The sequence below is a fragment of the Amblyomma maculatum genome, chromosome 1 (genome assembly GCF_055883805.1).
Source record: "Amblyomma maculatum isolate TAMU_Amacu chromosome 1, ASM5588380v1, whole genome shotgun sequence".
Lineage (NCBI taxonomy): Eukaryota > Metazoa > Arthropoda > Arachnida > Ixodida > Ixodidae > Amblyomma > Amblyomma maculatum.
In genome coordinates this window covers 62,065,940-62,080,579 of record NC_139344.1, presented here as the reverse complement: position 1 = coordinate 62,080,579, position 14,640 = coordinate 62,065,940, and the positions used below count along the sequence as shown (strand labels likewise).

The following is a 14,640-nucleotide window of genomic DNA, read 5'->3' as shown; positions in this document are numbered from 1 at the left end:
CGGGGTCGCTGGCAGATAAGCGGAGGGTAGTAGTGAGGCTCCATGCGGCTCTATGCGAGGTCCTCCATGCGAGGACCCTGCGGCTCCATTGCTGGAGCTGCGGCGTTGATACTATGGCGCACGCATGCTCGTTACCTGCATCTTGTCGAACCAAGCGATTGTCATATAATTCATAAATTTGAAAATAACAATAATTACAAAAGATCAGTAATATGAAGGTTATAAATTTGTCGGGCTTTGGAAGAAAACAGCGGTTCACTGTTGTGTCCGAGCTAATTTATTGCTCAGAAGGCGTCTGTGTGTCTGCGTTCGCTCCACAGGCATTTCAGCAAGCTTCGTCTGCAAATTTCCACCCAGTCTGCACGCACGCCTGAACAACCGCTGTCCTCACCCATGGCCATTTCGATGCACCGATTTGGTCGCTTTGTGAAGAAACGTCCTGACTTCCCAAGAAGAGTCTGGCCTGTTAATGACCTACAGAGGGACGGTGGCGGAGCAAGAAACCGTCGTCGGAGCCGCGCGGTGTCAGACTACGATTCTCGACGTTGGACAAAAGCGGAGAGAGAAGCCATCGTCGGCTTCACGCGAGGTTTTCCCCTGGATGAAGTGTTTGCCGGTGAGGGGTAGACCCACAGGGCGCCGGACCGAACGGAAAAAAGCAGAGGCAACTTGACTTTCAGTTGTGAAGAGAGCGACGGGGGTTCGATTGTAAACTGGTGACGTGTGTATTAAAGTATAGGGGCACACGTGCAAAATGTGCTGGGCGGGGCTCGGTGATGCAGTGCGCAAACTGTCGCCTCGCGCTTTGCGATTGGCCCGTGCCGAAATTGAACCAATTCCCTGCCTAGGGACATAGGGAGACCCAAGAGAAGGAAGCCTGGCGTCTGACATCGGGAGAGGGCTTCCTTCTGAAATCTCCAAAGTGTACAGATGTAAATAAACTACTTGTACTCGGCTCTAATGAAAGCTCCTCGTCTCCGCGGTTCCTCGACGCCTCGCCGGTCAACGCTACCCTCGGCTCCGGCCCTGTGTGTCCAGCGTCGCGACATCACACTAAAACATGGTGCCGCGAATAGTTGCCACGGATATCTCAATTTCCGCGAATGCCTCATGATTTTCTTTCATCGTCTTTATGGCTTTTCTTATGGCACATATCAGGCGTAGAAAAAATTAAGGTGGCACTTATGCTCTTATACGCGATAGCGACTTACACACAGGAAAGGAGTTTTCTCAGTTTTTAACTTTAATTTTTTTGTTTTCTCTTAAGGCCTGCCGAGCGATGACATCAGCGGTAAGCTTGAATGCCGATTCTTAAATTGTGACGCGTCCCAGTGCGCGTTCAGCGGAATGCGCTGTTTGCGTTCAATGCAACGCCGAGGGGACTCCACCGTTATTTCGCAATACCGTTTAACGCACACGGAGGTAGCTTTTCCCTTCTTCTTATGTCATTCATTGAAGATTTTCGCATTACAACGGACAGCAACGCCGCCGACACTGGCTTTTCTGCGACGTGATGGGATGGCTGCTCCTGGCCCTACGGGGCTGGGACAGGTACTTCCGGACACTCCAGGACAGGCACTCCCGCTTGCGGCGGGGGCTAGCCTGCCAGTATATTTTTATCTGTTGTACACCGTCATTGCACCTGCTACCGTTTCAGTGGTGGATGAAGGCAGTTGCGACATGCGTCTTTCTCCGCCTCTTCTTTTTCTTTTTTCTCTATTTTCTCTTCTGTCCGCGCGAGGCAGCGAAGCTGGCTGAGCTGCAGAACCAGTAGCAGGCCCCTGCATTTTCTTTTTTTTTCTTCCTTCAGTGTCAACAACAACTTCTCTGCGACGCGGAGCCATTACGCTATCTGGTAAAACTGTCAATACAGCGAACTTGAACAAACTTGCTAATACTGCCTGCTTAAATGCCCAAGCGACTACTACCGCCTTCTCGCCGTACTGAAAGGCGACGCCCCGAACGCTGCGTTGTATTCTGCCCTAACGAGAGGGGTGCGTAATTATACCCCGCTACTCTCTTCAAACCTCGCCTTGTAGTCATACCACTCGAAGTTCGTCGTATAATTTCGCAAACTAGCAAAAGCGATGTTTAGGCAAATATTACAGAGTCGTCTATAAAATCAGTTGCTTGAGCGCATTACGCATGTCGTGTTTATTTTCACAGCTGATACCACCCGGGTTGCAATGTATCTCTGTGACCACATTTTCGTAATGATCTGTAGTCGGCAAGTGGCATATAAGACATGTGTGCGCTCTTCACGTGCACATGTAGCGGTAGTAAGTATTACTCAGCCATGGCGATTAGTTAAGTGCCGAGTGTGACGTGAAATACACCTGTAATTTCGTCTAATGTAGTGTCCAATTAGCAGCCGATAATGTTTTTCCTGACATTTTCGACAAACATTATACGTGTTTGTCTCTCCATAAAATCATTTCTTAGTCGTAAGAGACGTCCTCTGTTTGCAGGAGCCTTTCACCACTCGGCTCAAGGATCGGAACGGTCCAAGCTCCTCTTGTGCTGACGTCGTGAAGTCACGACAGCCATGGCTCACGTCTAAGCAGCGCTTCTTTTTGACGTCGGCAGCAGCGTACTCACGTCAAAAATATTACGCATATGTTTTCAATAATAATCATTGTTCGATGTATTAAAATGCATGAACACCAACGCAGCGTTCTCCTGTTGTTCAGAGTTGATATCACGTTTGAAGAGGTCGCTTCCTTTTGTCGACGGGCATAACAGGCATCATTGCCGACATGGTTTTCCTTTTCAGTCCCAGGCTACACGAGCTATTGTTGATTCAATGTATAACGAAGCTATGTTGTGCGTACCTAGCATTAGTCTCTTTGATCAAATTGTCTGCAGTGACGCGACTTACTGCAATCGAGAAACACGTCTATTCAGCGAGATGGGACATGCAGCTTGTCAGTTCAAGGGCTTTTATCTATCCTGGGAAGGCATTAGTTAGGCCGTCCTTGGGATGGTAACAAGGCGAAATAGGTAGGTAAGCCTCTACGGAGCGCAACAAGCTTCAGGAGAAGGCATTCAGGGTAACTGTCAGACAGGTCATGGGCGATGTAGTCTATGTGACGATAAACATACTTCGACAACGAAGGTGAGGTTTAGTTCGAATGGATGGCTTGATAACCTGTTCATTTGCTTATTTTATGTGACTCTTGTCTGGCGATGACATTGGATGCGGCAGTGGTTTGCTGTATATGAATGTATTGCTTGTTCTTTTTTCGTTGCAGCCTCTCATAATAATTGCTTCATACGAAAGGAAAGGCGCAGTATCTGTCACACAATTGTTTATGTGACCCCTGAACCGCGCCGCAAGGAAAAGAAGAAAGGTGTGGGTGAAAGTGAAAAGAGAGAAAAGAATGCCGTATTAGAGGCGTTCACAGTAATTTCGACCACCTGGGGATCTTTAACTTGCACTGTGAGATGTAAGTGCACGTTTAAGATCATCAGGTGGTCGAAATCGGTCCGTAGCTAGCCCTCTACTACGGCTCCTCTTTCTCTCTTTCTACTTTCACTTCCACCTTCCTCCCCTTCCTTCCGGTGTGGTAAAAGGCTTTTCGTTCATACAACGCTCCCCTAGGGGCTTCTTATACCACGAATAGCTTCTAAACAACCTTTGTAGATAAACTTTTTACTTTATATGTTCCTACTATATTATAATTCACTGTGTTTTCAATAAAGTTTCGTCTTGCAAATCTTTGCTTACAAGTTCCTGCCTGAAGCTAAGACAGCACTGACAAGGAATCACACAGAAAAAAAAAAAAACCTATTGAAACCGGTATCACAACTGCTTCATGCCCGTATCGTGATCTTCATCTTGTTCTTTATTATGAGTATTTTGCAATACTGTATCTCATACAAGCACAATGCCTTCGTATCGCTTCTTACTTTTCCTTCTTACTTCACACGTGTTCAGCGGTAATGAGAAACGACGCAGTTGGCAAAAATTGCAGAGGCTATGATCAATAAATAAGAACGGAGCACGCTGAAAATATGCGCACACGTGCACACCACAAAATTGCTACCGTTCAGCTTTCGTCCTTACAGCTGAGCCTTTCTTTGCCAACTAGAAAAGGAGCGAGAAAAGAAAATGAACTTTACATTCGAGAAGAGCATTGAAGTCACAGTGGGTAATTGCAGCAACAAGTTCTGCCTTATCTATGTCTAGTTTCTTGCGACATTGTTCAATGGTCTCTCCAACAAAATAGCATCTCCAATATGAACTAACTAAAGTGCTCGGTTGTGCCCAGTGAAGAAAGCAGTTTTCACGGGGGAATGACAAATCTCGCATACGGTCTGCGTCGTCATGTTAACTCGCAAGACTGGACCTGTTCGAGAACAAATGGGTTTTCTCATTCATGCGCTATACAACATAAAATAATTCTGATTGTGCCTCTTGCATCCATCAGGCTCTAGCTTAAGACGAAGCGACTAAAATGCCAAGGGCGATCAGGCTAAGGTGACCTGGGGTGGGTTCTGGGGCACTGCGGCATTACTTCTAATATAATGGCGAATTATTAGCAAATACAGCTCTCAATAGGCCTGTTGCTGATGTTGTATTAAATATTATTGGCTAAATATATCTGGTTTTGAACGGTTTCAAACGTTACACTGCTTGAGCCATGAGCCACTCCTTGCGACTACGGAGTTCGAACATTGAAATTTTCATTGCAATGTCAGGCATTGTAACTTCGAGGCAATGTGAGGACTCCACGACGTTCATTCGTTGTAGAATTCCTTGCCTTAATCTTTATGTCGCTGTGGATTCGCGTCGTCAAATCTTTGTGCGTCATCTGATGACGTGGAAACAATTGAACATTATATCCTCTCCTGCCGCTACTCAGAGAAGAAATTTTTTGAAAATACCTCTTGCTCACCTAGGATTGCCGTTTAAAATTCCTGTCCTCCTCTCCTTTGGTGCAACCGTTAAAGGGTACGCCCTAAAGCCGGTGCGAGTTTCTTCACAACTGTAATATTGCTACCGGAAGATTTGTGTGTTAGCACTGATCTGTCTGAATTACACTTTACAATTTAAAGATATATATGCTACCCCTTTTTTCATTGATTTCTATTCTTATCGCTTCAAAATTATTCATATTACTTTAGCAGCACTAATTCCTAATTTATTAATTATTTATCACACAGTATAAAAAGACATTATGAATTCTATTCTTACAACTGCAATGAACTATGGCCAATACCCCACTTCAGGTATGTGCCATTTGCAGCGAAGGAGAAGAAGAAGAAAATGAATAAAAGTTTTTTAAGTAATGAACAGCCAAAAGCAGAGTCGTGAAAAAAAGAACGAAACTATGAAGTCGTACAGGTAAATTCCAAGAGTGTACCTCCGAGAAGTCATACAAGCAAATGAAAAGGCTGCACCTCCACCATCCAACTAACGAGAAATGTTAATCAAAATCTGCCCGTCGGACTCTGTTGTTGCAACTGTAGGAAGAAGGAAAAGAATATGCACGGGCCTGCGACTGTCTCTGTAGGTGAGCCAAATCTGCCGTCTCGTGCGGACAGAAAATAGAGAACAACGACGAAGAAGAGGGAGAGAAAGACGCACGTAGCAACAGCCGTTGTCCACCACTTACGCGGTGGCGCGTGCAATGCACGGCCTACAACCGATAAAAAATGAGATGGCAGGCTAGTCCCCACGCATGCGGTGATGATCTACCTGTCCCAGCCCTGAAGGGCTAGCTAAGTACGTGATGTGAAACTTATCGAAGAAACACACCCTGTGGCGTCAACTGCTGGGCCAAAACGTCTCCCAAGGGTACTTTTTGTTTGCTCGTTCCTGACTTTGCTACCTGCTTTTGCAGAAATGCGGCCTAGAGACACATCAGCGGTTGTTCCGACTTGACTGCACCTTATGAATGTCAACTTTGCAGCCTCGCGTTGAGAAGCACGGTGCATCAAACAAGACGAACTAGTTTTAGAATTCAACTGGAGTATTTTTATTCAAATATTTGCTTTGTATTTTGCCGAGGCACTGACTTATTCCGGTCAAAATTGCGTTCAGATTACAGTTCAGGAGAATACAGTTTATCTGGTATTTGAAAGTCGGCTAGGCAGTAAGCGAGAGAGAGAATTGTCCTGGGTCCCAGATGCCCTATTCCGTATACATTGCCCTCGGTCACTTTTAAGTACTAAAGACGGCGTCACGAATAGCCACCGTTATTTGGAATGCCCACGCTCGTGCACCGTTAATAAGTATCGCTGAATAAGATGCGAACGGGGCAATTGCAAACGGACGTACGCAAAGTGCTTTAGCGTCTAGGGACTTCGAATCTCGACGCACGCAGTTTCTGCCATGCTTTCGCTGTTCTTGCGTTGCGCACCTGAAAGCGGAATATACGGTGCCGGCGCCTGAGCGGAAGGGCAAGGCTAGCGGAGCATTGTTGAGCGGTCTTACCTTGGCAGTTTGCGGCGTACCCTGATTCGTCACGATGTTAAACCATTATCTTGAATCATTAAGGTCCTCTGATGCTTACGCCAGTGACCGAATCGATCGCTTGAAAAACAACTAATCGGAAAACAACAGGCCTCGCTGAAATTTCATTGCGCGTAGCTAATTACGTATCAGGATTGTTTGCACTTGCAGAAAAGCAGGCGCTTTGCAAAAAACGGGACGTCATAAAAAGCAGTAGTGCTCGCCCCTTCCTTATTTACCGGCCTCCAGAATGCTGAGCAGAAACAGCGGGTATAATGTGCCCTCGAATTATTGTCTGCTCACCTTCGTTCGTGGTCAAAAGTGGACGTATTGAATCTTTTATGAGAAGTATGAGCGTGATCTTATTATTTGGTCAAACGGTCCTGCCAAGTTTGAGTGAATTTTTGTTTCTTCAGTGCCCATGACAGAGGTTCGTAGACTCAAAAGTTCCATCTCTTTGTTCGTAAAAATAATTTTTGTTTGATTTTTAGTCACGTCACTCAACCGAAGCCGGCGGCCTATCAAGCGAAATGAGGGTCTTGGCTATTGCTCTTCACTTTGTTCTTGTCACCGGTAAGCATTCTTCGTTCAGTCCGGAATTTAGTGTTCCCAGATTTATTCCGTGCGTCTCAAAAAAAAAAAAAAAGAGAGAAACAAATTGGTCACTTTAAAAAAATACGCAATAATATTTCTTGACTTGCTACTTTGCTCAACACCGTTCAGAGATTACCCATTACGACTGCGTCAAAAAAAAAAAAAAAAAAAAAGAAAGGGCGTATATACTGCGAGTTGCAGAAGTTCCTATGACGAAACACTCGGGACCACAACAATCTCGGGTTTATACTTTAGCGCACTGTTCGCTGGCATTCATCCATGTTACGAGTAAAGAGGTATAGGAGGCAATCGTTTATTTATGTCAGCTTCTCGCCAGCAAATTAGCGCAGCCTTTTACCGCTAGGGCACACGATCCCTTATCGTCCACGGGAAAAATTTGCAGTAGGCAGCGCATGCACATGACGAGCATGTTATGTGATGATACATTCGGCATTTATCTCGGATCTTTGCTTCAGGTTGTTGGTCCCACGTAACGACGTGTTATAAGTTAGTAACATCTGGCCGGATTCTTATTAGTATTCAATAATTACTCTTTTCATTGCAGCATGGATGGCGTACTCTACACACCGCGTCTATACGTAAATTCACTGTTTAGATTACACTTTATGTAGGCGTACCACATACCTTTCATGCGAACATGTCAGAGGTAAAGTGTTATGCTTTATGCTTTTGTACACAATTAAAATTTATGAGAATCCTTATACTGTCAGCTTGATGTCAGCTCATAGAGACGGTATTCTATCTCTGCCATGTACTGTGCTTATAGAAAGTACTAGAGCTTTTTTACTGCTTATAGGATTGGTCAGCAGCGTGGCAGCTTAAGACGATGAAAGCGATGTGGCCCACGTCCGCGTCCGTAAGTGTTTTATTACTAGGGCTTTAGTTTGGCTGCAGGTTTTCTTTATCAAGTTAAACAGCATTAAAAAAAAAATCGTCTGGTGCTTTCGGCTCTACGTGCTGCACTCATAATGAGCACGCAATTCCTTCACACACCCCGCGCACGCGCAACGTATTATTAATGTTGATACTTTGTTCTCTCACCACGGTCGCAATAAGTTTGGTTTGACTTGCTTTATGAACTTTAAGGTCCCAAAGCATCTCAAGCTATGAAAAACACTCTAGCGAAGGGTTCCGAAACTTTTGACCAGTTGGGGTTCTTTAACATGCGCTGACAATGAACAGCACACGGGCCACAAAATGTGATGTCATTGCTTTGCGCTCCACAAGGCTAACAAGCAACCGGGGCATATGCTGAAATTAAGAGCTCGACAGAACGGCCTCGTTTTCAATGTCCATTTCCGACTCTTGCATTTTGCTGTAGGCAGATTCGAAAGCTATTTCACAAGTGCAAATGGAGTATAAAGTACGGTTTCTCAGACAATATTACCTTTTATGCAAAGGAGTCTGGCAGTTTGATTAAACACACAGCTAAAATAAGAAACCTAAATGCTTGATGACTAAAGTGAAGGTGAGTTGGCGACGTTTCCTGACTGAAAAACTTTATAGACCCTCAGTTCTTGGCCACTGTGAAACTGTGAAGCAATGAGTGCATTCGTATTAGACACACAAACACGTGCACCTTGAAAGCTGATGTTATAAAAATACCGGCTCATATAAAGCTATTACCACAAAAAGAAAAAAACACCTGGCTGATCCCATTTTCCGTTTTCACCTTCAGTACCTCAGTTGAGCGCTAAACATTATCTCATGTGACTATATAGGCATGTACACGTGGCACCGCGTGTAAGCTGAATTTACGGTTCTGGAATTAAACCGATTTTGTTCGCAACCTCGTAGACCCTGGTTGGTATACGATGACTACACGTAGAAATATTTAAGTTCAAAATTTTCACGCTAACATAACTGGTCTTTGAATTCCAAATTTCGCAGATACCAGGCTGTTCAGGGGACGCGATTGCATTCTTCAAACGCTTCTGGTGGTCGGTTAATTCTTAAAAAAAAGGAAAACAAAACAAAAATACGCGCTCAAATTACCTTGCTTGTAGGATGAAAGTAGAGGCGGTGAAACCACCTATATAACCTAAAAAAGCGGAATATAAGAATTATTTTTAATATTACTTTCATTTTTACTTTACTACTGTTATTCGCAGAAATACATTTCCTTACACGAATGTTTTTATCCAACGCAAAAGACTAGAAATCATTGAAGAGTTGCTCGGGGTCACCTAGATGTAAATAAAAAAAAATGCGTTCTTTTCAGTACCTAGCGATATACTTGTTATTATCTAGGTTCCCGACGGTGGGTGTAAAGCTTATTTGAGCAGAAAATTAAGATACCCCTCTCTGGAGCTACCCACCGGAAAAAAAGGGAACGCCGGAAATGAAGGCACAGGAAAATATTGAAGGTGTAAATTTGTCGGTATCTGTCAATCCTTGGAGAGTTTAGGCTTCTTCTTGCTGAAAAAAAAAAATAAATAAAAGGTATTTTGTACAAATACAATTTGGCCTCTCTATTCTATTGCATCTTTTAACAAGAGTTGCAGGTCTTGAACTCGCAAATTTAGTTTGCGCGTTCCCTTGACCGATAGTCGCGTTCGAAGTATGTCAACTGTGATTCGTTTGGATGGTAAATAGTGTAAGTGCAATTCGTAGCGAAATGCACACTGAGTCTTTTCTTTCCTCTGCTATGCCAGGTCGAAGCTTTGGCTGCCCGCTCAACCAAGGCGTCTGCCATAACCACTGCTGTAGCATCGGCCGCAAAGGTGGCTACTGCGCTGGAATCATCAAGCAGACCTGCCCCTGATACCGAAATTGGACCAAGCGATGTGAATTTTCGTGTATAAAAAGACGTACACGTCTACACAGACAAGAAGGATATCCCTGGGGATCAGCTCGTGGGAAAGGCTGAAGCACTCGACAACGTCGTCGCGAAATTGGTTACGTTGCATTTCATCTTACTCAGCTATATATGCGTCCAATCGCTTCTCATTGTTTTTTTTGCAGTAAAAGGTGGTGAAATGATTTCACAATGAGAGCAGTTGCGTTCGTGCAAATTGAAAGCCGTGGCGTGTTTTACCATGGTTATCGGTTCTCCTCTCTCTATACTGCAGGCGCACATTGCTTTCATTCAGCTGATCGGCGTAGCTACCTTTCCTGAAGGGCAGCTCGGTTAGTACCGCTGCTAACGTATACCAAAACTTCCTTCGCAAACGGCCCACGAAGGACACAAAAAAAGTGAAGCTGAACATGTGCACTACGTCACGCTCACCAGTGAGTTACGCAGAAAGATACCTCCTTTACCCTGACCAGCCATGCTGCAGAAAATATCGATGTCTGTGCTGCTGTGCACCCGAAATATGATTCATCAAACAAGTGAATTTCCTTTAGGCAAGTATTCACGGGCCGAGAAATTCTGGTCGAGAGGGCCTATTTATTTATTTGTTCGTTTTTTTTTTTGTTTTATTACAATACTACAGAATCACACGACATCAAGGTGGAGGAAGAGTGAGCACAAAAAAAAAAAAATTTAGGGGTGACTTTGGATCACCAAACTGCGATGAGGCGAAAGCTTTTACCGCACGGTGGTCCGAAGCCCTCCATTATGGCACCTCTTTCTCTTCGTTTTCGCCCCCACCTTCGCGATGAAGCGATGGCGTAAACTAATAGCCAGCATATAAAGCCTCACTTTAACTGAGCCCTATCAACGTGCCTGCGTGGCCTAGGGATAACGTGAATGCATTGGTCTTGGCAGGCTGATTCTGATATCACCCTCCCATGTGGAAGGAGGGGCCCGAGTTGGCAGCTCCTGCCAAACGTAATGTGAGGAAGCCCTACGTCCAGTTAATTCTCGGCTATGTCAGCTGCCCGCAACCGCCTCCCAGGTACCAAAAGCGTTACAGATGCGCGGACGGACGAACGGTGGACGCACGAACATTATTCGTGAGTATGAGTCATTAAAGGCTCTCGCGTTAGAATTACATCCACCACACAAACAGCATCAACTACACCACACCTTGACATGAACTGAAGGAAACAAAATTGGACAGAGCAGTACTAGGAGATGACGTACGCATTGTCTTCAAATCTGCAATAAATGCATCAACAACTCTAGAGATATCGACGTTATGTTCCGGTAATTTATTCCAGTCGCTAGGGGTTTTAGAAAAAAATGAAAATATAAAATTTTTTACAGCGCCATACTTTTGGATCGTTTATTCATTTTCAAAACGGGAGCTTGCATGCGACAGTAGCGACGATTTACCGTCCAATATTTCATTTGCAGGAGGACGTGTGACAGATACTGCGACTTATCTTTCCTGTAAAGCAATTCTAATTAATATGAAACTGCAACGACGCGCATCAAAGAAAGCAAATTTCCACTGCGGGACAAGAACGCCGGCCTTGCTAGCAAAAAGCTCAGCAAGGAGCGCGTGATATACCGCGTGCAGCAGCAACGCTCAGGCTTTCGCATTTGTGTGGTGCGGATTCTGCAGTGCTGTCGGAATTTTAAGCCCGAGTGGCAGGTAATTTATTAATTCAGCAGTGCCAGGAATTACCATCGGAAGCTCTAGCTTCTGCGTGGTAATCTTTGTGCCATGAGCATTTAAGCCTGCCATTTCCTCCCCCCCCCCCCCTTCCCTCGCACCGAGGCCACCTGTGTAACCTGGCGCTATAGTACACTGACCTGACGCACTCCGTCTTGCTCCATCCGCCTCTTTGGGGGCCCCATCAGTGCCTCACATCTCGCATCTTGCTTCTTGGGGAATGGTCGCGACTCCCCATAGGATATCCGCAGTAAGTGATCCAATTACGCACTACAACCATGATAATCGTAGTCTCAGGAATACGGTTCTACTCGATTCTGTCTCATGTTGATGATCATTTGCGCTGGCCCAAGCTTACCGCGTAGTTTTGCCTAAGCAAAGAGGAGTGGTGTATTTCAGCTAAAGTAATTTCGAAAGGATCTAATTGCTTTTGGGGCGAAATTACTCCCCTAAATCATTATTTCTACTACTAAGTTAATATAACGAAAAGTAATTATTTAGGCTATAAGCTACAAGACGGAGTAATTAAATTATTATCATTACAGTATAAAGGATTGGGCATGACAACTACGAGATGGCTCGGGTTCACGGCTTCCTGGACTGAAGAGGCTGTCCACGTGGGACGAGTATGTCTCGCCTGCTCCCAGTAAAAGTTTATCTCTATTTTTCAATAGAGTAATCCTCACTTTAGCACGGAACTGGGTTTCGGGAAGGTAATCGAAATGCAAAAGGTTGTGCGTTCCTTCTTTCGCTTAAGCAGATGACGGGAAAAACAGGTCGCTCAACGGCGTCTCGTGAAATGGCGCCCACGTGCTGCATCTCGTGGTATAGTTTCATTTTTTGCGCTTTCGCTTTGCGGCAACGGCTGGGTCATCTAATGTCCCTCAGACAAGCCGATCCAGAAACTTCCAGTGCCGGAAATCCGATTCCCGAGTTAGGAAGTTCACGTCCCGTAAAGGGCGGCGCTCGCTTGGGCCGACATGCCACACCAGAAGCTGTACTTCTAGGAGTAGAGTTGAAGGGACGGATTTATGGTATAATTGCATATGGTATTAACATCCCAAAGAGATCCTGACTATGCGGGATGTCGCAAGGGAGGGCTTGTGATTAATTCTGACTGTCTGATGTTCTTGACATTGCACATTCACAGGCACCTTGTGTTTCACCTCCACCGCGGCAGAGATCGAGCACGTTTGCCCGGGCTCGGCTGTCGAGCACCACAGCCATAGAGCCACCGCGACAAGGCCTTTGTGGCGATGGTCCTGCTTAAAGCTTGAGTCCTCGTGCTTGCGCTGCCACTCACCATTTTTCACAACGTTCGCGCGATGGCTATAGTACTCTAGCTTTAGTCCTCTTGCTATTGTCCTCTTATTATAGTCTTCTTGCTAAATATTTAACTCGCCAGAAATTACATATATTTGCTTTTCAACGTTAAGCATTGTTAACCGCAACAACCGGTACGAGTACAGTGAGCGAAAAAAATGTAATGCTTAAAACAAGAGGTTTCTTAGACGTTCCTGCTTGCATGATGCGGGAAACTGTGCAGCACCAAAAGAGGCCTGTCACAGGAAACATGATTTACGTCCAGGCATCATTTCGCGGTATAAATTCAGCCCAGTGCTCAGCAGCTGTGGCATTCAGCAAGAAATCGCGGGTTCCATACAGGTCACTCTTGAATAAAAGGGAAATGCCAAATTAGGGGTGTGACTTTTATCGTTACGCGCGTTCAGTTGAACAGTGCCACTCTGTCAAAGAAAGACCCTTGCCATATAGCGGCAGCTGACATGACAGTGACCTGAAGCCGTGTTACCCATAGTACCGCCTCTTCTTGTAGCCAGCTACATGAAACGTCGGTCAAAAAGAATATCATGGTCAGTAGAAACCTAAAAAAAGACCCCGTCATAGCTGCGCGCATGAAAAATAATTGTTACGTATTCAGGAAAACGGAATAATTTTCCCTGCCACTGTTGTCGAAGCCGAAAGAAGTGAAAACCGCATGCGCAGAAATATATTCAAACGGTCTATAGTTGAACCCGATGTCCCTAGGTACTAGTAAGTAGGTACGTACATCGTAATGTTGGTTAGGTACCTCTTTTGCAAAGAAGAAACTACTCAGAGGCCTGGGCTACCACGTGCGTGGCGCCGACATCTTTTTTTGCTTGCGGTGGTCTTATCTCACAAATGCGCAAATATGAAACGAAATGTCGGTAGAAGACCTTCTGGCATATACGCCAGGAAAACATCACACCCAGAACAACTTAGCGTTTGTAAATATAATGGACAACGCGCTCCAATAGCTAAGGCGCACTGAGAGGTCCATGAGGGCCACGTATTTGGACCGTCGTCACCAGCGGAAGTGAAGGGACGACGAAGAAGTGAAACATGGATGCCACGCGCAGAACGAAAAAAGTCTCAGCTCGGAGTCTGACGCGGCGTTCTAAACTAGGGTGGTGTTAGCGTCTGCCCCCAGCATCTGCTATTTGAGCTTTCTATCGGTGCGGCGCCATGGCGGCACCGCACGCCTGGACCCGGCGGCGTCACAAGGAAAGGTATCGCAGCACCCGGCATGGAGACACAAGCCAGGCTTCTAGTTCGAGGATCTCCAAGGACCACAGCGGTATGGAGGTCCTCCTTCCGGCTTGCGCATGTGTGCCCTCAAGCTTCGATGCCCGAGTGCAAGAGCACGCAAGTAAGCAATTTCGAATTCCCCGCGTTTCAGAAAAGGCTGTGCTCTTCCACTGCACGAAAAACGTTTTGAGGCACGTCTCTAAAGCCCATTCGTCTTCTGCACAGGTCCTGTGCCAGCAGATACGAGGCTGGGATGATGTCATGCGGGAATTTCAATGCACAAGCGACCTCCGTATGAAGCAAACCCACAACGATGGCTTCACTGCTGTGGCATTGACGATCCCCAGCCGCCTCGGGAATTCACGGCGACTGGGACACGTCTCCATCATTACATTGCTGCCACGGCATCGTTAGTGCTACTTTCATATAATGGCCTCAACGGAAGTTTTCAGCACAACCAAGGAGTATGACACCGTTTTTTTTATTTTGGCTACA

General features: G+C 45.5%; 1 pseudogene; it reads left to right on the top strand.

Moving 5' to 3' along the window:
* Window positions 1–6,987: 6,987 nt before the first annotated feature.
* On the top strand, window positions 6,988–10,541 carry LOC146202561 (defensin-like; annotated as a pseudogene).
* The last annotated feature ends 4,099 nt before the right edge of the window (window positions 10,542–14,640 follow it).